This window comes from Euprymna scolopes, chromosome 10, assembly GCF_053919585.1.
Source record: "Euprymna scolopes isolate OS-2025 chromosome 10, ASM5391958v1, whole genome shotgun sequence".
In the NCBI taxonomy this organism is placed as follows: Eukaryota; Metazoa; Mollusca; class Cephalopoda; order Sepiida; family Sepiolidae; genus Euprymna; species Euprymna scolopes.
Window position 1 is genome coordinate 94,644,090 of NC_136491.1, and position 24,628 is coordinate 94,668,717.

Consider the following 24,628-nt stretch of genomic DNA (forward strand, 5'->3'; position numbering starts at 1 on the left):
AAGAAGGTTGTAGAACATGACGAAGGGTGCAACTTCATACAACACTTACAAAAACAGCTGAAGAAGATGCATAGTGTCTAACTCACATAAAAATTAATCAACAGAAAACAACTAGTAAAATAAGCAGTAACAAGAAGAAGAACAACAGCAACAACAACAACAATAACAACAACAACAACAACAATAATAATAACAATAACAACAACAACAACAATAATAATAATAATAATAATAATTGCAGTGCCGACATCAACTGAAGCCACACTAAATCACCAATAAGGATTGAGGAGAATGGGAAGACCTCCGTAGGATGAGTGTGAAGAGAACTGAGAACTTGGGGAGACTTATTGCCACCCAAATTGACCAATGATGATTGCCAACGAGTGATGCATGGTAAACAGTTGTTGTGATGATGCCAATTTAATTGCAAATGTTTTCAAAACAGGTGGACAATACTGGAAATCTAGGAAGATTTGTTATCATGTGAACTTCAGGTAACACCACCGTTGTTGTCAGTGAGCACTCTCTGATGATGGCCTGTGTGAGAACTTCTAGCAAATAATAATAATAATAATAATAATAATAATAATAATAATAATAATAATAATAATGATAATATCATTATCACAAAATATATTTCTACAAATCGATTAGTCATCTGGGCATGAAACTTGCCACATCTGAACTAGTGCATCAACCACAATTCTTTCTTCTGTTAGCGTGCAAAACAGAATTTCTAACCTAATAGATCCCGCATGTTTTGTTCATCTCCAACCTCTGTTACATTGCTGTAATGCTGTATTGCTTTATGACTATATTTACAGTCTGATACAATTAATGCCAAGACTAAGACAATATTATCAGATTAGTGACTCACAACTCAGAATCCAACCCAGTTTTAAATCCACAACACAATAGTAGTTATTTACTTGCTGCCCACTTCAACAAGATGTGACACAAGGTTGGAAAGTGGGAATATCCCGCCAGCACCTCTAAAGGAGGAGCACTCTAGCCTAGCAAAAATTGCCTGGGCATCCCCATTCCCGGCAGGGGCGCCTTAGACAACAAGCGATTAACTTGCCCCACCCAAAAGTCAGGAGACAAGGCCTGGGAGGGTGGACCTTCTCAGTAAACCCAGGCGGTGCACCTCAGTTCGACTGAGCCAGTATCATAATTGATAAATTAAAAACCTAATGTTTTACCCCGGCTACAATTATATCACATTTATTTTAGGTGAGAATTACTAATCCATGCATGCAGTATTTGTTGCTACATTTGAGCTGGTGCACCAACCATAATCGTTTCTCTACTAGACAGGATGAAAAACAGAATTTCTAACCTAATAGTTTCCACCTTTTCTGTGCATCTTCAGCCCCTATTGCAAATCCATAGTATAGTGCTTGTTTGACAAGCACTTCTATGAAATATGCCCAATGAACATACTGTGCGTACTACTTCCATGAAAATGCTCTCGACTCACATGACCAGCAGTAAAGTTCCACTCCTTCACTAGAGAAGAGTTTCTACTGCAGTAATTTCTTTTTTTTTTTTTTCAAACCCGCTTGTTTTTGGAATTCTGTTTCTCCAACTGTACTAACATGCAAAAATTTAAATGTAATGTGAACAAGCATCTTAATGGCTACCTCACCACCCAGGTTGCACCTTGGTCAATCTGTTCCTTATCGCAGTAGCTCCTCTTGATTCAGTGATGATATGTCAGGTTTGGTGCTAACAAAAGAAAAGTGAAAAAAAATTTTTTTTTTGCCTTTTTACATCCCAAGCGAGACATATTTCTACTTGAAACGTAAAGCGCTAAAATTTGGGATCGGGTCTAACGGGGGAATATAAGGAGTTGAGCAGTGAGATGTCTGTTTACATTACATTTAAACTTCTTCAGATGAGTACAGGCAGGGAAGCAAAGAAACAAGGAAGGAAATTCCAAAGTCTAGCAGGAAGAAACTATTAGAGTAGAAGGCTTTCCAGCATCCAGTGACCTCAGCAATGAAGGGGTGGGATTTTGCTGCTTGTCCGGTTAATTGAAATGCATTAAATGAATCAAATCAAGACTATTGAAACTACCTGGTAAAATCTAATTGTACGGAAAATTAAATATTGTAATTCTCACTTGAAAACAAAAACAAAACAAAAAACGCACCAAGAACATAACATATTTGTGGAGGGTTAGGGTTAGGGTTAGGGTTAGGGTTAGGGTTAGGGTTAGGTGTGAGAGGATTTATAGTCTGAGAAATAGCTGAACTACTCAGACCACGACTGTAAAGAAATGGATAGCATAGAAGTCCGGTGGAGAATTCTTGCCATTCACATTCCAGGGAAAAGGCACCGGCTGCTATCAATGATAAATCACTGGTAATCACTGGTTCAAGAACTCTCAGTGAGTTTAATGGAATGTGCTCTGTGAACTCATAGCACTTGTGTCCTCTTGATGTACATACTCCTGGCCAGCCTGACAAGAAATAAAATCACACCCCTTTACTGTTGAGATTCCTAGACGCCAGAAGGCTTCCTAATCTAATAGTTTCTTCCCTCGGACTGCTAGACTTTGGAATTCCCTCCCTGTCTCCTGCTTTCCTGGCTTTACTGGCATGCAGAAGTTTAAAAGTAATTTGAATAGACATCTCGCTATTCATCTTCCCACAATTCCCTTTTAGACATGCTCGCAAATGGTAGCCCTTTACATCGTCGAAGCGGCTTTGTTTGGCGTGAAAAAGAGTAATGAAAAAAAAAATGTATACAAAAAATAAGACAAAAAAATAGATCGGAACATGTAGTACTGGAATATTAGAGAGCATTGCTGTCACTCAGACTTCAAGAAAAACTACCAATCGTTATCGATGAGAAATCATTGGTAACAGCTTGTGTGAGAACTACTACTACTACTACTACTACTACTACTACTACTAATAATAATAATAATAATAAAGAATATCCTCAAAGGTGAAAAACGATTGCCAGAAATCCAATAATCTACCCCCCCTCTCTCTCTCTCTCTCTCTCTCTCTCTCTCTCTCTCTCTCTCTCTCTCTCTCTCAAAGACCAAAAAACATACACACATAGTGGTACGAGTCTTGGCAAGTATCACACGAAACGGTTGTAAAAGGTGAAGGAGGATGGGAAATCAAGGAGGGAGAGTCCTAACCAGGCCTGCTCTAGAAAGGTATGGAGAGTACTAAGACCTTGAGGAGGCTTATTGCCACTTTAATCCTAAGATGAATTATTGTGTCCAGCAAACATCAATGGTAAACAGCTGCTGCGATAACAAAATATCATTTGTGATGGTTATCAAAAGAGATGGAGAATGCTGGAAATCTTGGGAGATTTATCACTCAAACTCCAGAGAAAATTACCGATTATTCTGTGAACAACACTTATGTTGACCTTTGTGAAAACTTCTAATGAATAATAATAATAATAATAATAATAACAATAATAATAATAATAATAATAATAATAACCTTTGTGAATGAATTTGCATTATTACAACAGGCAGTGGTAAGCGGTTACTGTGATAATGCCAAATCTTTTGCAAAGGTTATCGGAAAAGGTGAAAAATACTGGATATCTGGGAAAACTTGTTTTCCTTCAGACTCCAGGGAACACCACTAGTTATTATCAATTAGTAATCTTATATGATAATATGGTTGAAAACTCCTAGCGAATAGTAATAATAATAATAATAATAATAATAATAATAATAATAATAATAATAATGATAATAATAATAATAATAATAATAATGATAATAATGATAATAATAATAATAATAATAATAATAATAATAATAATTTGGTGCAAAAAGATGCAGAAAACGGTATCGTCTCCAGCAACTACAGGCCTATTACATGTTTGCCTACAATGTGGAAAATACTAACAGCACAACTGAGGAAACAAATTTATTATTCCCTTCATAATCGCGGACTACTTCCTGAGGAGTCGAAAGGATGCAAAGAAAAGGAGGAATACATGACCTATTTTACATAGACCAAAAGATCCTGAAGGAAGTAAAAAGCAGAAAATAGAATTTAGCCATGATACGAATCGACTACAAGAAAGTGTATGACAGGATCCTACAAGCATGGATAATAGAATGCCTGAGAACGAACGAAATAGCAAGCAAGATGATCAACTTAATAGAAAATGCAATGAGAATATGGATACTTGAACTGATAGCTGATGAACAATACATAAGTGAGATTAAAATACAAAGAGATATATTCCATGATTTCCTATCACCATTACTGTAAATTATAACCATGATGCCCTTTAACAATATACAGATGAAAGAATGAACCACCTAATGCACATGGATGACCTGAAGCTGTTTGCAAAAACCAAGAAGGAACCAGAGACGAAAATAAACACAATCAGAATCTTCAGCCAGGATATCCAAATGGAATTCGGCATGGAAAAGTGTGCACTGCTGACCTTGAGAAGAGGAAAACTGGAAGCAACGGAAGGCATGTTACTATTCGAGCAAACGGAGATGAGAGCATTAGGTGAACGTGATAGCTACAAATATATGGGAATTCTGGAAGAAGACACCATCAAAGGAACAGAAATGGAAGAGAAAATTGGAAAAGAATACCTGAGAAGAACAAGGAAACTCCTTGAAAGTAAACTATATAGTAGAAACCTAATTTAAGGTATATGTAAACACATGGGCAGTGTCACAAAGAAAAACAGGCGAAACTGTGGACAAAGAGACGAAACAATAAACATCCTCCTTCACCTTTTACAACCGTTTTGTGTGATAGGAGCGTTAGGAACAATACTGAATAATTTTGAAAAAGAATGTAAGAGATTGGAATCAGAGGGATGGCTGAGAAGGTATAATGGATAACAATAATGAAAACGGCTGAAATATTAAGATACCCTGAACCAATTATAAGGTCGACCAAAGAAGAACTGAGGCATCTCGACCAGCAACCAGGAAACCCATGACTAAGTACAATGCAGTACACTCAAAGGATGATACTGACCGACTCTATGTGAAAAGGAAAGACGGAGGAAGAGAGCTGGTTTGTATAGAAGACTGTGTAGATGACATACAAAAAATTATTAGAAAAATATATAATGCAGAACACCGAAAGAATGATTATTGCAGCAAAAGACACTTAAGAAAACAATATAGAAACAGAAGAAACGAGGGATAAGACGACAAAAGAAAAAGGGGAAGAGAAACAACTACATGGACGATTCAGAAGGATGACAAAAGATGAGACTAACGAAAACACTTGGACATACAATAAGGAAACCTTAACAGAGAAACTGCATCCCTAATAACAGTCGTATAAGATAATGCAATTAGAACCAATCAGATCAAAGCAAGGACGGACAAGACACAAGAAAACAGTAAATGCAGACTCTGTGGACAAAGAGACGAAACAATAAACCACATAAAAATCGAATGCAGCAAACTAGCCTAAAAAGAATATAAGAATAAATACAAGCAAGTAGGGAAGGCAGTACACTTATGCAGATAACTGAATCTTGAACATGCAAACAAATGGTACAAGCACAAACCGGCAGCAGTACTTGAAGTTGAAAGTCAAATTCTATGAAACATGGATATGCAAACGGATAAACCCATCTAAGCAAGGAGACTGGGTGCCATACTAGTTAACAAAAAGGAAAAGACTTGTCAGATTGTAGATTTTGCTGTCCTAGCAGACCATAAAGATAAAGGAGACGGAGAAGCGGAGCAAATACACTGAACTGGCCAGAGAGTTGAAAGAGATATCGAAAACGAAAACAAGTCAAAATAGCATGACTAATAATAGGAGCGTTAGGAACAATACCGAATAACTTTGAAAAAGAATGGGAGAGATTGGAATCAGAGGGATGACTGAGAAGGTACAACGGATAGCAATAATGAAAATGGCTGAAATATTAAGGAAAATCCTTGATTGCAGAGATTAACACACGTGAGCTACAGGTGCAAGTCAGACATACAGAAACTGCAGATATAAAACACAAAGAAACATCACATGGAATCATAAAAACTGAAACTGTATAATTGTAAGTTAACTTCCATGTGCTCCTGCCTTACTCTCATTTTTTTCTGTGTATGTCACCATAGACTGACCCCTCACTAAATAATCGAGGAGGGTCAAGGAGGATGAAAAAACTGAGGCGAGAAAGCACTAGCAAGACATCTGCTGGATGAGTGCAAAGAGGACTGGGACCTGGGGAGGGGGGCTTATTGCCACTCAAATTCCAGTGAATACCAATGGTCGCTGCGAACAAGAAATCATTGGTAAGCGGTTGTTGTGATAACGCCAATTCATTTGCAAAGGTTATCGAAAGAGGTGGAGAGTACTGAAAATCTGAGGAGACTTGTTGTCATTCAGACCCCAAAGAACATCACAAGTTGTTCTAAAAGAGGAAGCTTTGATGATGGCATGTGTGACTACTCCTAGTGAGTAAATAATAATAACGGAAAGTGGCACTAGGCCGAGGGTCCTTCTTTTGTACAAAGGAGTTAGCACTAATCAAAGATAAGGGTTAATAAGTGTCAGGTTGTCAATGTGGCAGCACTGTAATTATCAGTAGGTGTGAAAATTAAGTAGAATTTAATTATTTAAGAGGACTGCTCAATAAGAACTTGTTTACTTTGGGCTTGGAAATGATTATGTTATAGTCAGCTGGAAAGCAGTCCCATAGAATAGAGTTTCACAAGCGGCAGTTCTAGGAAAGAAACATTGTTCATTGAATTTGCATTTAGTTTTAGGCACAAATAAAGAGTTGAGGAAATTTGTTGACAATGGTTATAGATGGACGAGTGCTTGTTGTGAATGTTTTGCAGAGGAGGGTTAAGCTCAGTTAAGTACTTACCATGAAAATAACGATACAGCATAGACAGACTAAAATGATAGGCAAATTGAAGCGAGATAACACCGTCCAGACCTCGCCTAAAAGGAAACAGAAAGCCTTAGAATAATGAGGGGCTTTAATATCTGAGAGTCTGAAGAAAAACTGCTGGACATCAGCGATAAACGTTCAGTGCATGAACATAAAATAAGTTATAATAATAATGTAAGGGAACAGAGAGTATTGGAAATCTGTGGAGAAATGCTGTCACTCAAATTCCAGAGAAACTGATTTTTTTTCTGTCAACAAGAAAGTAACAGATAACAACTTCTGTTCAGAGATCGAATTAAAAAAAAAAAAATACCAAGAACATTACACAAATCAAAGGAACTGAAACTACCAGAAATTACATAATCTATGCACACCCCACCTCATAAAATAATGTTGAGACTAGCTTTCAGTTGCTACTACACAAAATGGTTGTGAAGTGTCAAGGAGGGTGGAAAGACCAAGGAGGAAGAGCATCAAACAGATATCCTCTGGAAAGATGCAGAATATATTGAAAACTTTGTGAGGCTTGTTGGAATTTAAATTCCAGTGAAAGCCAAGGGTCGGTGTCAGTAAAAATCGATGGTAAACAGCTGTTACGAGAACGCACAATGATTCGAAAAGATTAGTGGTTAATCCTAAAAACCTGGGAAGATCTGTTGTCACTCAGATCTCGGGGAACATCACATGTTATTGACAGTGAGTACACTTGTGAAAACTCCTAGTGAGTTCAAATAAGAATCTTCGAATGTGGAGCCAACCCGCATAGACATAATCAGCTACACGTAAAGTGAAATAGGAATAAAACAAAAACATAGAAAGACGATCACGCGAGCCGAAGCGAATTAAAACTGCAAGAAATCCCATAAACTGATCCCTCTCCCCAACACAAATACATACAAATAATAATAAAATCACACACAAACATGTTGTAACACTAACTTCATCTGGTGCTATGCAAAATGGGCAGGAAGAGTAAAGAAAGATGGAAAGACCTAGGATCTTCGTCAGAAATTTCAGGAGAATATTGGAAACTTGGATTTAGTTTATTGCCACTCAAATTTCGGTGAAAACCAGCGGCCGTTGCTAGCGAGATATCAATGATAAACGGCTGTTGGGATAACGCAACATGATTTGCAAAGATAATCATAAGACGAGGAGAATGCGGGAAATCTGGAGAGACTTGTTGTCACTCAGCATCCAATGAACACTACATATTATTGTCAGTGAGCAATCATGATGAGGACTTGCGTGAATACTAATAGTGTGTTGTTAATAATAATAATAATAATAATAATAATAATAATAATAATAATAATAATAGTCCTGCCAGATCGTAGATTTCACTGTTCCAGTAGATCGCAGAGTTAATACCAAGGAGACGCAGAAGCGGAGGAAATACACGGAACTAACCAGAGAGCTCAAAGTGATATGGAAGATGAAGAAAGTCAAGATAACACCAATAATAATGGGAGCGCTAGGAACAATCCCAAAAAGCTTTGAAAAAAGAATGGGAGAGATCGGAATCAGAGGGATGATTGAGAAGATACAACGGATAACAATAATGAAAACGGCAGAAATATTGAGGAAAACCCCTTGAATGCAGAAACCAATACACATGAGCTACAGGCGCTAGTCGAACACATAGAAACTGCTACAAAAGTAGAACACGAAGAATCACCACATGGAACCAATAAAACTGAAACTGTGTAATTTTAATTTACTCCCCCACTCCTCCCCCCAAAAATGTGTCGATATAAACTGGCAGTACACCAAATCGTCAAGGAGGAGAAAGATAGAGGAAAGAAAGCACTAGCCAGACGTCCACCGAGTGAGTGCAACTGGGACATTGGGGAGGCTTATTCTCACTTACATTTCAGTGAATATCAATGGTCGCCACTAACGAGAAATCAATGGTAAACTTCTGTTGCGATAACGCAAATTCATTTTCCAAAGTTATCGAAAGAGGTGGAGAGTACTGGGAATCTGGGGAGACATGTTGTCACTCAGACTGCAGGGAACGCCACGGGCTGTTCTCAAAGAGAAATCTTTGATGATGGCCCGTGTGAAAACTCCTAGTGGTGGTAGTATAATAATAATAATAATAATAATAATAATAATAATAATAATAATAATAATAATAATAATAATAAGTAAATTAGTACTTACCCATTGGGGGAAAAAGTCCGTAATTAATGTCCCATTTTAAAAATCCCCATATTTCTGTTGCTTTTAGTTAAACATTCGTTCGTTTTTTATTGAATGAATTATTTATATTTTCGATTTTTTATCAGTTTCTTTTTTTCTTTTGTTTTTCAATATTCCTTTTATATATATATATATATATATATATATATATATATATATATATATATATATATATGTATATATATATATATATATATATATATATATATATATATATATATATATATATATATATATATATAAAATAGATATTGAGTACACGACTCGCAGCAATCACATCGGATTTATAACATTTTAAAAAATTGAAGTTATTTTAGCATATTTTCTTAAAAAAAACAATAAAAAAACTTCATCGATCATAGTTTTTATATGCGAACAAAGATACTTCAAAGAAGAACGGAAAAAGCAATATAATTAAACTTTTTTCTTACTATTGAGTCCCCGTATATCAAGGCTAATATCCACTCGAGGATAGGTATGTACGGGACTGAAATGGTAATTGGCTGAAAGATGAGGAAAACTATGTAAGCATTAACATTGATCAAGAGTATGGACTCGTTACTAATCGAGTGGTTTTTAGCAGGTGCCTAGTAACATTAGACTTGAAGACGATCAAGTTGTAACCAGTAGAGAAGCAGCCTCGCGGCAATGTGTTCCACGGGTGAGAAGTCCTTGAAAACAAGTTCTGTCTATGAGAATTATGCCGGCATTCTTGAAAAAGAAGTGTCACTTGTTTATTTGTATTTATATTCGTATTTTTTTTTTCATATAATATGTATTCCTCCGCTATCGGTAGCAAAGGTGACGCTGGTGTTTTAAGTAAAAAATTCCTTTTTTAAAAAGTAAAGTAATATTTACAAATATTTTTCATTTTTTTTTTTTTAAATAAAATACTTTCTTTTTGTTTTTAGTTTGTTTCTCTATTTTTGTTTTTAACTCGGCGCTTTCACGTGAAGCGAATGCTTTCTGCTACTAGACCGTCCGAGGAATTTAGCGCGAGTGATTTTTTATTTTTATTTTTACCGTTCTTACAAGTCCTGTTAAAAAAAAGAAAAGCATAAGAAAAAACGGAGAATGGCATGCATTGTATGCAGTTGTGTTTGTGTGTGCGTATATGCGCGGCGGGGCGTAGTGTGTGTGTGTGTGAGTGTGCGTCCGTCGATGTGCAGCGGTTATGATCAAATATATAATTCCTCCGTGGGGGAAGGTGCGCTTATATCGAAGCGCAATATAAACATTTACACGACACGAAGAGAGACAGTGGCAGGCATACAAAAATAGATACGATAGTTTTCGCGGGACACTTTAAGAAGCGTTAAACATATTTTACCTTTATGCGAGCGTGATATTGTTGTTTTATGTGTTGCAAGAATATATTTAGCTGATAATTGTGCACAAAAATGATTTACAGAACACATACTTTTACTGGTGCATATATTCATAATAGCAAGGCTACCTGGCGTTGCCTGGGCAAAAGTTTAACTTACTTCTATTATTATCGTATTTCTATTAAAACTTCTATCTTTATCCATCTCTCTATTTTTATCACTTTCGTCCTCCCTTTCCTCAATCCCTGATTTCTTCATCAGCTTAAATCAAGGGTCGGCAACCTACAACCTGCGGACCGAATCCGGCTGTTCAAATCATTTAGACCGACCCGCGAAGCTGCTTAACATGAGAGACGAGGCTTTTGAATTCCGCCCAACCAAATTTGAATGCTATGACCGCAAAAATACGATCAAAATTCAATCCCCTCCATTTCTACGTACAAATTAAAAAAAGAAAAAAAGAAAAAAAAAGCATTTCTATTTCATTCCTTCAACAGTGACCCCCTATCGATTACCTCTGTACCTATACTACGTAATTTGCTGGAATCTTTCAATAGGTCATGTTTTTTTAATCTTTTCAATAATTTCAAACATACACGTCATAATTTCATCCATTTCGTTTCAGATTTTTTTTTTTTACTTTGAAGTATTGTTTATTTTTAATTTAAGATTTTTTTTTTATTTTTCTGATTTTTCAATGTTTGTTTTCATTATGATTGTAACTATTTGGGTTGAAATGGGTCTGCATATGTAATTTTCCTCAATCTTTCATTACTACCCTTCGTCAGGCCCGTGACATGTCATGATAACACGAGCCAGCCATGTGGTTGAATAAGATTCCATCTCCTGACCTAGCCCATGATTCTCTATCTGGACTCTATTATATAATAGATTATTCAAGAAATGAGTTGACATTTTCTTTTGAAATTAGTAAATGACATGTCTGAAAGCAACGCTCATCAAAAATATAACAACTTTGTAGTTATTTGTTTTGTAGTGTTGCACATGCACACGGAAATCTGCTCTTTATATAATAGATCTTTTTAAGCCTTGGTTCTTGTGAGCGTCTACGTACCTGGTTTCCTAGAGCTTTTTCATGCTGCGGATTCGACATTTATCAAGGGCCAAAAGCCCCTCGAGGACGAGAGTTAAATGAGGACAATGAAACAACATCATGATTATTGATATTGATAGTCGTAATTGAGTAGAATTTGATTATTTAAGAAGGCGGCTCGACAAAAATGTGGACTTGCAAAACAACCTAGTCGTAGTCAACACCACAATATCGTGTTCTACAGACGGAGTAGTTCTAGGAAAAAACTTGACTCGTGGAAGTTTCGTTTGGTATTAGGTAGGTAGGTAGAAAGAGAGAGAGAGAGACAGACAGACAGGCATACAGAAAGGGGAAGGGGTGAAACTATAGACGAGTGCTTGTTGTCAATGTTTTACAGGCGGAATCAGCTATTGTTATTTTAGCTTTTAGGGGCTTTTTCCCTTATATATATATATATATATATATATATATATATATATATATATATATATATATATATATATATATATATATATATATATAGGCAAACAGAAAGTCAGCACTTGCGATTTTTTCAAAAACTGCAAATTTAAGCTAAATTTAATGTAACTGTCTAAACAAACTACACCTCATTTGATTGGCCTTTTATTCTTCTATAATTTTACCTGTTCATATTTGACATTTAATTGAAATATACTAGTGCTCACGTCAATTAAAAAAAAATTCAAATTGAGGAGGCAAAAAGAAAGTCCGCACAATGGAAAATTATTTAAATGTAACTTTAGAAAATTACTGCAACACAAATACAACAGGAACTCAATGAACTAGTTAATAGTTAGTAGCATAACCCTCCTATAATTTGGCAGCCTGCAATCTTTTGGGAATTCCTTGAATTAGACTGCAGCAATACTCTGAGGAAAGGACATCCCACTTTTCTTAAATTTTTGTCCAAAGTTCTTCCAAATTTGAAATTTTATCATTGCGTAGGTGTTGCTTGATGTAATGCCATACGTTTTCGATAGGAATGGGGTCTGGATATTGTGCAGTCCAATCCGAAAACGGAATATCATGCTCTTCCAGGAACCTCTTGACATTGCCAGCTGTGTGAATGGGAGCATTATCCTGCATGAAGATGGGATTATCATCCAAATTCCGACCAAAGTATGGTAGAAAATGCTCAGTCAACATATTAATGTACTTGGTCAAATTAATTCGACCTTGCAAGCGAACTATAGGCACTGGACCATTGGTACTTATAATGCCCCACGCCAAAACTGAACCTCCACCACCGACGGACGTACTGCCTACCATCACTGCCTAGCCTATTGAACTTGCTTTCGTCGCTAAAAAAAAAACTTTTGACTGATATGAAGAGTCATGATCTTCATTGCATCTGACGAAGTCCAGACGGCGTTTTCTGTTTTTCTAGAAATCATTGCCTTGCGTCTTGCAACATATCCTCGCAAATTAAATTCCTTTAATCTGTTCTTGACAGTAGAAAGAGAGCACTTTTTAACAAGATTGCACTATTGTTGGATTTGTGGAGCCGTTTAAAACCTGTTTCTTAGGCTGCGGATCTTTATAGTATTGTCTTCCCTGTTAAAAGTAACTGTAGTACAACCAGATTTAGAGGCATCATGCACACTGCCGGTATTTTGGTGCTTTTGCACAGTCTTTCGTACCGTTTGCTCATCACATTTCAATCTGTGGCCGATTTCTCGATTGGATAAACCAGAAAGGTGGAGATTAATGAACTCCCAACGATCACTAAGAGAAAGTCGTGGCATACGAACTAAATGTTTCGTTGTATAACCTGGAACAACAACAATTACGATTAGAGATGCTTTATTGCCTGTTGGTGGATATTTTAAATTGATTTAGGGGCGATAATTTAAGCTGGTTTTAAGCGAATTTGTTGCTGCGGACTTTTTTTTTGCCTCCTCAGTTTGAAGTTATTTTTTTTAAATTGACGTGAATACTATTTCAATTAAAACTCAAATATGAACAGGTAAAATTATAAAGGAATAAAAGACGAATCAAATAAGGTATATGTTATTTAAACAGTTACATTAAATTTAGCTTAAATTTACAGTTTTTGAAAAAATTACAAGTGCGGACTTTCTTTTTGCCAGGACTATATATATATATATATATATATATATATATATATATATATATATATATATATATGATTACAGTATCTCTACAGAGGATAGCCGTCTCAAATTTCATTTTATGCATTAAATAGTCCCTCCTGTGTCCTCAGGTAGCTTTGAAGGACCGCAACTAATTTACAAGGACAGTGGCAGACATGACACACGGTCTTAACAGGGTTGATTTGGATCCAGGTGAGAAATATTGTCTTTGTGCAAAATCATATGCGTTTTTCCGATGCAGACCTTCATTCATTATTGCATATAACACACTGTATTATCAAGTCGCTGTAGCGCACTGGATGACAATAGCTTGTCAATATGAGATTTCATATGGTTTTTATTTTCTTTGCACGGTGGTCACCACTCATCAAGGCCCGGAAGCCACTCAGGGATAAGGGTTATTGCAAGTACATTAGGTTAGTGTGGAGATTTGATGAAGGGTTTACTTAAGGGGGCGGTTCATTAGGAATTTGTTAACGTTGGACTTGAAGACATCCAAGTTGTAGTCAGGTGGGAAGCAGGCAGACGGAACAGAGTTCTACAGGCGTGCAGTTCTAAGAAAGAAGCTTTGTTCATTGAATCCACGTTTTGATTTAGGCACAGATATAGAGTGGGGGAAATTTTTCAAAGTGGATTCAGCTAGACGGGTGTTTTTCGTGAAAGATTGGCGAGGGGGGACCAGAGATTGGAGTTCAGACGAGCACCTGCCATGGAAATAGCGATAAAACAAGGATAGGCTCGCAACGTCCCTTCTGTGGGAGAGAGGTTGCAGGGTAGAGAAAATAGCATCCCCCACTTTACATATCCTGTCTTCGAAAGGAAAACACGTCCACATGTTTCACAGATCCAAGTTGCATGATAGCATGGAAAATTCTCTAGGTTTCCTTTCCTAAGTGCCCTTTTCAGCTTTGCACGCTCCATCCTCTTGACATGAAGAGAACCATAGCTAGTTTTGCCAATTCCCACCGAACACCACAATCAACTACAGTTGCTTCCCAGGTATCGACATGAATATATGTACTCTTCAGATTGCTTTTGAGGCCATCTTTGTAACGATTTATTCATAGAAGAATCGCTTTGGCAGGCAACTGTTATCCATGCATATGAGGTGACCCACCCAGCGCAACCGTGCAGTGGTAATCATGGATTCAAGGCTCGGCCTCAGTGTTTTTCTTTTTCTAGCACCTCTATCTCCGATGTGTGCAATTGTCATTTAATGTTCAACATTCTTTTCAAGCACTTAAGATAGAAGTATATATATGGTGTATCTCTGCTGGGTTGTCCAAGTTTCTGCATCACTGTCACAACAGATGCCATATAAACATCTACCTTGGTGTTTATGATGAGTGCATAATCATTTCACACCTTCCTCTCCAGTTTCCTTTTGAATGCCGGCATATATCTTAGCATTCAAGAAACCATCTCTGGAGAAAATTTTTCAAGGTAAACAAAGATACCCACAACATCAAACCTAGTACCAGTAACCAAGATGTCTTGCTCAATGTACTCCTCTCAAGTGGAAAGTGTGAACGTCACTTTAGTTTTCTTCGAGCTGATTTTGAACCCGAATACATCACAAGCCTCTGAAAAGTTGTCAATAATCACCTGCATGCCATTCTCAATATAAGCAATAAAGTCTGCATCATCTGCATAGAGAAGTTTCCTGATCAGATCATGGAACACCTTCGGTTTTGCATTTGAACCTCCTAAGGTTAAAAACGCGTCCAGATGTCCTGAAGAGTAATAGGACTCCTACATCACAACTTGAGAATGCATACCCCAAAAGAACCACGTAATAGATAGTAAAAAAAAACTAGGTGCAGGAATATCTCCTTGATTTATGCCATTGTCAACAGATATTTCATCTGAGAACTGATCATTCATTGAATGTAACTTGAGCTTTCATATCCCGGTGCAATTCCCTAAATATGTGCACAAATGTCGGCGGACAACCAAGCACCGTCCTCAAAGCATCTCTACTGACTCTGTCAAACGCTTTTGTCAGGTAAACAAAGACTTGATACAAGGGTACTTGTTGTTCAATACATTTCCCTTGTACCTTGTGAGCAGAAAGTATCATATCCTCTTCCTGATCTAATTCTGCACTTATTTTCCGATACCGCAACTGAGCAGATTTCATCCTGCAATTGGTGAAGTAAAATTCGTGCAAGAACTTTACGAACAAACGCAAGAAGAGTACTTCCATAGTTATTGTTACAAACTGATTATTCTCTTTTACTCTTGTAGAGGGACATCAACATTTCATCGATTCAGTCAGTTCTGCAGTCAGTTCTGCATAATGAAATCAAAAGTTGCCTGATGTGGTTTTCATGATCTCCATCGATATGTGTACTGGTGCTTTTCCAGTTTTGATTTCGGCCACAGTCTTATCCATTTCCTCCATTGTTGGAGCGTCATTCTTTGAGTTCTTTCTCTAATTGAGGTAAATCAATCACGGCTTCACCAACAACAGATGGATTATAGAAGAGGTCATGGAAATATTCCTGCCAGCATTCTATAATTTTGGAAGGATCATTGATGAATGACATATGTTTTGACTTCAAAAGAACTATCAAGGAAAATGAGAAGCCAAACACCTGGTGAAGAAGTCAAAACCACTCCACCATCAGAACACTTATACATTGGCTTTTCAACCGAGAGTATTCTGATCCTACCCTGATGAAGGCGAGTCTTTGATAGAACAGCGGTATTAATATTTAGTCTCTCACGTTCTCTAGTCAGTCGAGTTGTTCTTCTTTCTGGACGCTTTCACTTGTCAATATTCAAGAGAGTTCTGACATTCCAACAACCGATGTTTAATTTGTAACGCATTTTGGCTTACGTTTTGCTATTTTTCTCATATTTTTGTTCTTGCGTGAACGAACAGCCGTCAGTTGCAGATGCGGACCAGCTTGAATTGACAGGCAACGTTTAATGCACTTTTTTTTAGCACCTTCCTACCAAAGATAGGTGAGCAATGCTCTCCCGGAACAGAGCTGGTAAGCCATAGAAATCTCCGCCAAAATCTGCCCCATCAATAAAAACAAGACAGTAATAGTAAGCTAAGACCCCTACCGCCTACATGTAGATTCGTGACTATGCACATTCAACCTGTTAAGTCTTCGCACGTTGCCACTCTTCCAACGCCGTAGGACTCTGAAGGACAGCTACAACAGCTCTAGAGTTTGAGAGATCTGTATATCATTGGATTTACGTGATGTAAGCTTGTGCAACACTTACACCACTCTCTAGACTTTAAAAACTATGACCCAATTACAAGTAGAACCAAGATGACTGGTAACTATTTCAGCTGCAGATTTTATGTCGAAGTTTTTCTTCTCCTACACAAGTTGCCTTCACTACGGCTATAGAGCCCCGTGTGCACTATCAGAAGAAAAGAAGTGTCAAAATTATACAAAATGTAAAATATAGATAAAAAATTGTTTAACAACATTTAGATTGAAAATGAAAGGAATATATATTAAGATTATTAAGGTAGGTATGGAATACAAGAATAAAACTTTGATATATAAAAAATATTAAAATAATAAAACTTTAATATATAAAAAATATTAAAATATAACCAGGAGTAAAAAGTAAAGCATATGTAAATCGTACGGAAAAAGCAAAAGAATAAAAATTGAAAAGGTAGTATTTTTTATGGTATAATTTTTTTTTCCGAATCTCTTATGTGTTTTTCTCTCTCCATTCCTACTTTCTTCTCATTTACCTCTTTCTTCACCTTCCATTTTTCTTTTATTGTCTGTTCTTCTTTAACGCTAATGTTTTATTTTATTCGTAAAACTACTTATTTGCGGACAATTTATAAGCGATCTTCTTTGTTAAAACGTAAGTAGGTAACTAATAACGTAGATAAATGATAATTCTTATTTTATTGATTTCGCAACTGTATTTTCTATAAAATAATTTTGTGCTTAAAACACAAATACGTCCCAAATATCGTAGATAAATCGAAATTTTTAAAAATAATTTCGCCACTGTATTTTCTATAAAGTAAATTTGTACTTATTATAGGTAAACCAAAATGTTTGTTTAAAAAAATAATTTCGCAACTGTATTTTCTATAAAATAGTTTTGTGCTTATGCACGTAGATTACTCCCTCCCATTTTTGTACAAAATAGTCATAAAAATAATAATAGAAACAATTATATTGATTAATAACCGAAAAACTACTTATTTGCGGACCATTACAATGCGGTATTTGTTGTAAGCATACTATTTTCCCTAAAATTTTAAGAAGTTCGGTGTATTAAATTTATAGTAACGATGTATAAGATTTAAAAAATATAAAAAAAAAACCCTGTCCGTATTAATTTGAAGTAACGCAAAGGTCTATAAACTTCTGTGCGTCTTGTTTAAAAGCAAGGAAAATGTTCAGTCTATAATAAAAAAGAAGTGTTTTTTGTTTCCAAAAAAGTGTTTCTCTCTCTCGCTCTCTTTCTCTCTGTCTCTGTCTCTCTGTCTCTCTATGTAGATATCAGTGTATTTGCATCTTAGCATGCCTCCCTGAGTCTATCTTACTTTGTTTGTGTACGTTGATATGTCCGTGTGTATATGTTTACGAAATGTGTTGTTCGCCCGCTGTTATCGCAAATCTCGAATATCGTGATTATGTCTTTGTTTTAATTTGCATAAAACAATAATTTGAAACGACAACAGCAGAAGAAGTTAAGTAATATTGTGCGGAGAAGGAAAATGAAACAGAAAAAAGGCTGTTTATCGGCCATGTTTTTTAACAGCTAATGGGTTCGTTTATTCATAAGGTATCTATTCTCGAATGAGCGAGTTGAGAAGTAGCAACCAATGAGAAGGGATGGAAATATATAAGGGAGAAATCAATATCTTGTATAAGGGGAAATGAAAAGCTAATGCTTTTTATAGGAGTTTATAATCCAGTTAAGAGGGTGACTGGAGGACATCGTAAGAATGTGTATATATTTTCCGGGTGTAGACTGCTGGCAGGAAAAGGACTAGAAAAAGAGGGAAAAATAAGAACTAGTTCTTCTAGATGATGGCAATCGTCATGATGCATCTCCTTGGATGAAATATAGGGTTTTAATAAAACGAATAAATGTGTCTATGACGGAGGTCAAGAGTTAGATAATAGTTTAGACATAATAAATTTGTATGTAGCATTTGTTCATGCAAACTTTATTATGTATAGGGATAGGGATAATATATATATATATATATATATATATATATATATATATATATATATATATGTGTGTGTGTGTATATGTGTGTGTATGTGTGTATATATATCTGCTTATTACTATCTCTATATATTATCTATTATTTAACCATTAATTATAAAAAAAATCAAAAGATCGTTTAGTATATTAGTTAAGAAGTGTCCTTATACACACATATTCTCACTTTCATAGATATATATTAATACCTGCTAATTACTATATATGTATTATCTATTATTTGACCATCAATTATAAATAATTGATAATATAAATAAATAATAATAACTATGTAGTAATAGACAATATATATATATATATATATATATATATATATATATATATATATATATATACTATCTAGAGTAATATATATATATATATATATATATATATATATATATATATATATATGATGTGATGATGATTGCAACGTCTTGCCAAACGAGTACCACTCCCTCGGATACTTAAACTCCATAAGTCCAAATGCCCGAGGGAGTATATATACAAAGATGATGTTACAGAGTCTTAGCTTTGTACGACAGCTTAATCTCTCTCTCGGTTCAAAATGTTGAGATTCAGCAACAAGCAAGAGCAAGATAGCCAGCAACGAATTAAACTGCAGACCTGCTTCCTGCTTTATGGATTTTTAAATCAGAGATTTGCTTCTCCTAGAAAGGTTGCCTTCACCACGGCTTACGGGAGCCCTCTCCGCCCCAACACATACACAAAATATACACGGTGCTAGTTGGCCGTTGACCCCGAAAAAGGATTCATTCGCCCTTTGAAAGGTCTTGTTTTTAATCCTCCAGGGAAACTAGCCGCCCTCCTCACCAAACAAGTCTTATTTTGCCAACTAGATACTATCCTATCAACATTATTTAATCCAGAATTCTCAATTTATATATATATTTTTAAGTCATTGAAATCGTTTCATAACCTATCATACTTTCATGGGGGAACCAGTTTAGACGCCGGTGACCCGACTATGAGGCAGGTAGTACTGAGTTACATGATACCAGTAGCATATGATATAACCTGACATAAATGTATATATATATATATATATATATATATATATATATATATATATATACTATTTATTATTTTGCCAACTAGATACTATCCTCGCGTGTCTAACATCACTCTGTACAGGAGTTTGTCAGAGGCTCTCTTACATGAGGATACTATTCTTAAATATATCAGTATGCATTGCTTTGAGTTTTACAACTGTTCTTGTATCCTCAATCATTTAACCATGTAATAACCTTTCCATGCGATCTTTGTAAATTTAATTTTTAATTTATGTGCTAATAATAAAAATTTATAATTACCTACATCTATTTTGCTAATAACCTTTCTTTCAATGAGATGGGCCATTTATTGAAAATCCATGTCAAACAATAAACTGTGATGTAAATCAACATTATTTAATCCAGAATTTTCAATAATCATATATATATATATACATACATATATATATATATATATATATATATATATATATATATATATATATATATATATATATGCAGTTGGCCTCCAAATTATTCATACCCTCGTTGATTTTTGACATAATTCATTGTTGTGATGAAATGAAAGCATTTTGTTAAGTTTATTTATGATTTATGTGCAACCAACAGGTGAAAGAATAACAGCAATAGGCAAATTAAAAAATATTCAGTTTCAGGGGTATTTTATCCACAGATCTTTAAAAAAAGTCATGTTCAAAATTATTCATACCCTAGTTTTATAGTGTCCATTTTCTTTCTTCAATAGTCAATAGCATAGCCTTTGTTCTTTATGACTGCTTCTAGTCGGTTCTTATAGGTGTTCACAAGCTTACTACACGTTTCCCGTCGGATTTTGGCCCATTCTTCCATTGCAAAAGACTCAAGCTGGGTCAGGTTAGTTGGTTTCCTGGCCATCACTCGGGTCTTTAAGTCCCGCCATAAGTTCTCTATGGGATTGAGGTCAGGACTCTGACTAGGCCACTCCAGGACGCTGATATCATTATCCTTGAACCATTTCTGGACAACTTTAGCAGTATGCTTTGGGTCATTGTCTTACTGGAACTTCCAGTTGTCGCCAAGTTTGAGCTTCTCTGCAGATTCCTTCAGGTTTTCATCAAGGATCTGGATGTAGTTCTCCTTTCTCATGATTCCCTGGATCCTGACGAGGTTCCCTGTACCGTGGGAAGAGAAGCATCCCCATAGCATGATGTTTCCACCACCGTGCTTGACGGTTGGCACTGTGTTCTTTGGATTGTATGCTTCTCCTGTCTTCCTCCATACGTATGCAGTATCTCTGTGGCCGGACAACTCCAACTTCGTCTCATCAGACCACAGGATGGTTGACCAGAAGCTGGAATCTTGCTGTATATGGCCTTTAGCAAAGGCCAGGCGAGCCTTCACATGATTCTTTTTGAGCAACGGTGTCTTTCGAGGCCTGCATCCATGGAGACCCCCTCTGTGCAAAACTCTCTCGATAGTGGACCTTGAAACCATCGTCCCTGCCTGGTGAAGTTCTTTTTGTAGGACCTTGGTTGTGGTTCGGGGATCTTTGCTGACCTCTCGGCAGATCTTCCTTGCAAGTTTGGTTGAAACCTTACGCTTCCTGCCACGCCCACTGAGGTTTTTAACAGTGTTGAACCGCTTATACTTATTAATTATACTCTTGACGGTTGCCACAGGAACATTGTACTGCTTAGCAATAGCCTTGTAATCCTTTCTCTCACCGTGGCCTTGCACAATACGTTGACGCAGGTCTTCGCTAAGTTCTTTTTTCTTCCCCATGATGATCAGAACCTGTGGACAAAGAAACTTTTTTAATCTATTTATATTGAACGGAACATCGAAAAAGGTATTCATTCAATTGAAACATCTTGAAATAACTACAAGACAAAGATTACAAGGGGTAGCACATTAATAGGAAGTAAAAAGAATGGGGTTGATCATAAAAGTACATTTTTGTTTAGGTACTGGCAGGGGTATGATTGATCTGAACATGTGCAAAACATAACTTTGGTCCCTATCTATTATTATGAACATAAGGTTTAGCCAACTCACATGTGGATTTAGACAAAAGATACAAAGGAAGTACCATCATAATACCTTTCAGAAATGAATAATCAAAACAAGAAATTTTTTTTGTATGGGGTATGAATAATTTTGAGGACAACTGTATATATATATATATATATATATATATATATATATATATATATATATATATATATATATATATATATGGATTCCGTTAGTATTGACAGACTATGGATAAGAGTTGCGCAATCTCCAACCACACCTCTTCTGAATTGACATTGTTGAATACCAGCGGCAAGTGGAGGTTCAGAACGACTGGAAACAATGCAGAGATAAGCAGAAAGCACATACAGCGCCTAGAATTTCCAAATGGTCACCCATCTGGTACTAACCAGGCTCAACATTGCACAAATAACACCTAAGGTAAGAACAATAGTCCGATCAATTAATTACAAGTAATATAAACAATTAGCTCTCATCTCAAAAATTCAAAACTGTGTATTTTGTATATAAATTATCGGTGAAAGAAAATAAAAACTAACGTAAAAAAATCGTTAGTTTATTAAAAAAAACAAAAAAACTTTGATATATTTATATTTTAAACTCAACACGATAAGTAAAGGTCCAAATATCGGAACATTTGTATATAACCGAACTTCAATCGACGCCATTTAATGAACTCTTTCGATAGGGACAGCGGTGTCTATATTACTCGTATACTGTGGCTGTGTTTTTCGGGCGCTTTTATTGTTAGAATCGGAATAGGTAATTGTATCATTAATATATATATATATATATATATATATATATATATATATATATATATGTGTGTGTGTGTGTGTGTGTGTGTGTGTGTGTGTGTGTGTGACTATTTCATTTAATCATATGAATTAATATACTGAAATATAATTTTATGCATAAATTTTTAGTATTTATTTCAAGAGCACTCAATACATACATAGTAAGTTATAAAAATATATATGGCAATTAAGCTACACCGCATATTCCGTATCTCATTCTCGTGAGAATTCGTCAGGCTTATGGCGGAGAGATATCCGGGTTGACTGTGTTAAATGCATAAGCCTGACGAATTCTCACGAGAATTAAACGCGGAATATTGTGAATATATTTTTATAATTTACTATATATATATATATATATATATATATATATATATATATATATGTGTGTGTGTGTGTGTGTGTGTGTATGTGTGTATGTGTGTGTGTGTGTGTGTGTGAGAGAGAGAGAGAGAGAGAGAGAGAGAGAGAGAGAGAGAGAGAGAGAGAGAGAGAGAGAGAGAGATGGAAACCGTTTCCAAATTGCGTACTTGATTCTGCATTTTCTAAAACACCTGCGGTTAAGCACACACATACATTGCGCATACAATTATATGTATAAGCGCGCACATGGGTACGCACGGTGACAACATGAAAATAAATGTCAAATTTCTGGAAAAATGAAAAAGTAAAATAAATGGGGTTGGGAGTGTGGAGGAGACAATCTGAACCCGAGTCCACGTCATGGCACCGGAGAGATATCTGGGTTAATGCTAGATGTCGCACCTTTCAATAAAATGAATTGAAAACACTAAACAATATTTTGTTCCACAGGTAAAGATTTCAAGATTTGATGCATGAGTATGACGCATGTCGTCAATATGCTGAAATGCTGGTTTTCTAATTACAATGATCCAAACATAATTCTCAATGAAAAACCAAGACACAGAATAATAAAATAATGTTAAAAAATACACATTGTTGATGACTACTCCCTTATTTAAATATATATATATATATATATATATATATATATATATATATATATATATATATATATATATATATATATATATATATATATATATATACTAGCAGGGGCGCCCGGCCTTGCCTGGTTTTTAAATTACTCTAGAATATGATATTTTAATTCATGCAGATTTCGTATTTATTATTATAGAGTCAATTCTCTATCGATTGTTTGATATTATATTATGCTCAATAGTTGTGATTTCAAAAGTAAAAAAAAAAAAAAAAAATCGAAACTAAAATTTACAAGATTCAAGCAAGCAAGCAAGCAAGCAAGGACGCCCGGGCAGCCCATTTAGTTATATATATATATATATATATATATATATATATATATATATATATATATATATATATATATAAAGTTGAATGTCTGTGTGCGTATATGTGTGTGTCTGGTCACGAATAGGCTCCTATATGGTTGACTATTTTAAAAAACTGATTACATATAATGATAGAAGATGTATCGAGACACAGGAATTCGTATGTTTGATCTGGCAGAACGGTGGTTCATTAAAATTGTGGGGTCCTCGTTCGCGCCTGGTCCACAAAGTATGGCAATATAAAATTTAAACATAAAAAAAAACGTTTACAAGTGTTTTTGATATAGATATACATATGAATACTTTGATAAGTATGTTTTAACTTAAATAGGTATGGTATAATAAAATTGTGGGGTCCGCGTTCGCGCCTGGCCTCCATGGAATGGAAGTAGGGACAAACTTTAATAAAGACTTTTCATATCTATTTGCGTAAGTATACTTTCATAATTATGTTTCTGTTTGAAGAAATATGGTATAATAAAATTATGGGGTGTTCGTTCGCACCTGACTAAAATGGAAATATGTCACAAAGTTTAACAAGGTTTTTTTAATATAGATCCACAGAATATTGTGATAAGTGTTTCAGTGTGAACAGGTATGGCATAATAAATTATGGGGTTTATCTATTTTATTTTTAC

The 24,628-nt window shown here is 35.5% G+C and overlaps 1 protein-coding gene across 4 annotated transcripts in view; it reads right to left on the minus strand.

The window, feature by feature from the left end:
• The window catches only part of LOC145286146 (cardioacceleratory peptide receptor-like), a 351,148-nt gene that overhangs the window by 243,510 nt on the left and 83,010 nt on the right, over positions 1–24,628 (minus strand). The window contains exon 1 of one of the 4 annotated variants that reach the window (XM_080134877.1): positions 9,046–9,200. The exons of the other annotated variants lie outside the window; for them this stretch is intronic. The gene's annotated coding sequence lies outside the window, so the exon portion shown is untranslated. Of the gene's footprint in view, positions 1–9,045; positions 9,201–24,628 lie in introns of those variants that run through there. 4 annotated transcript variants of the gene reach the window in all.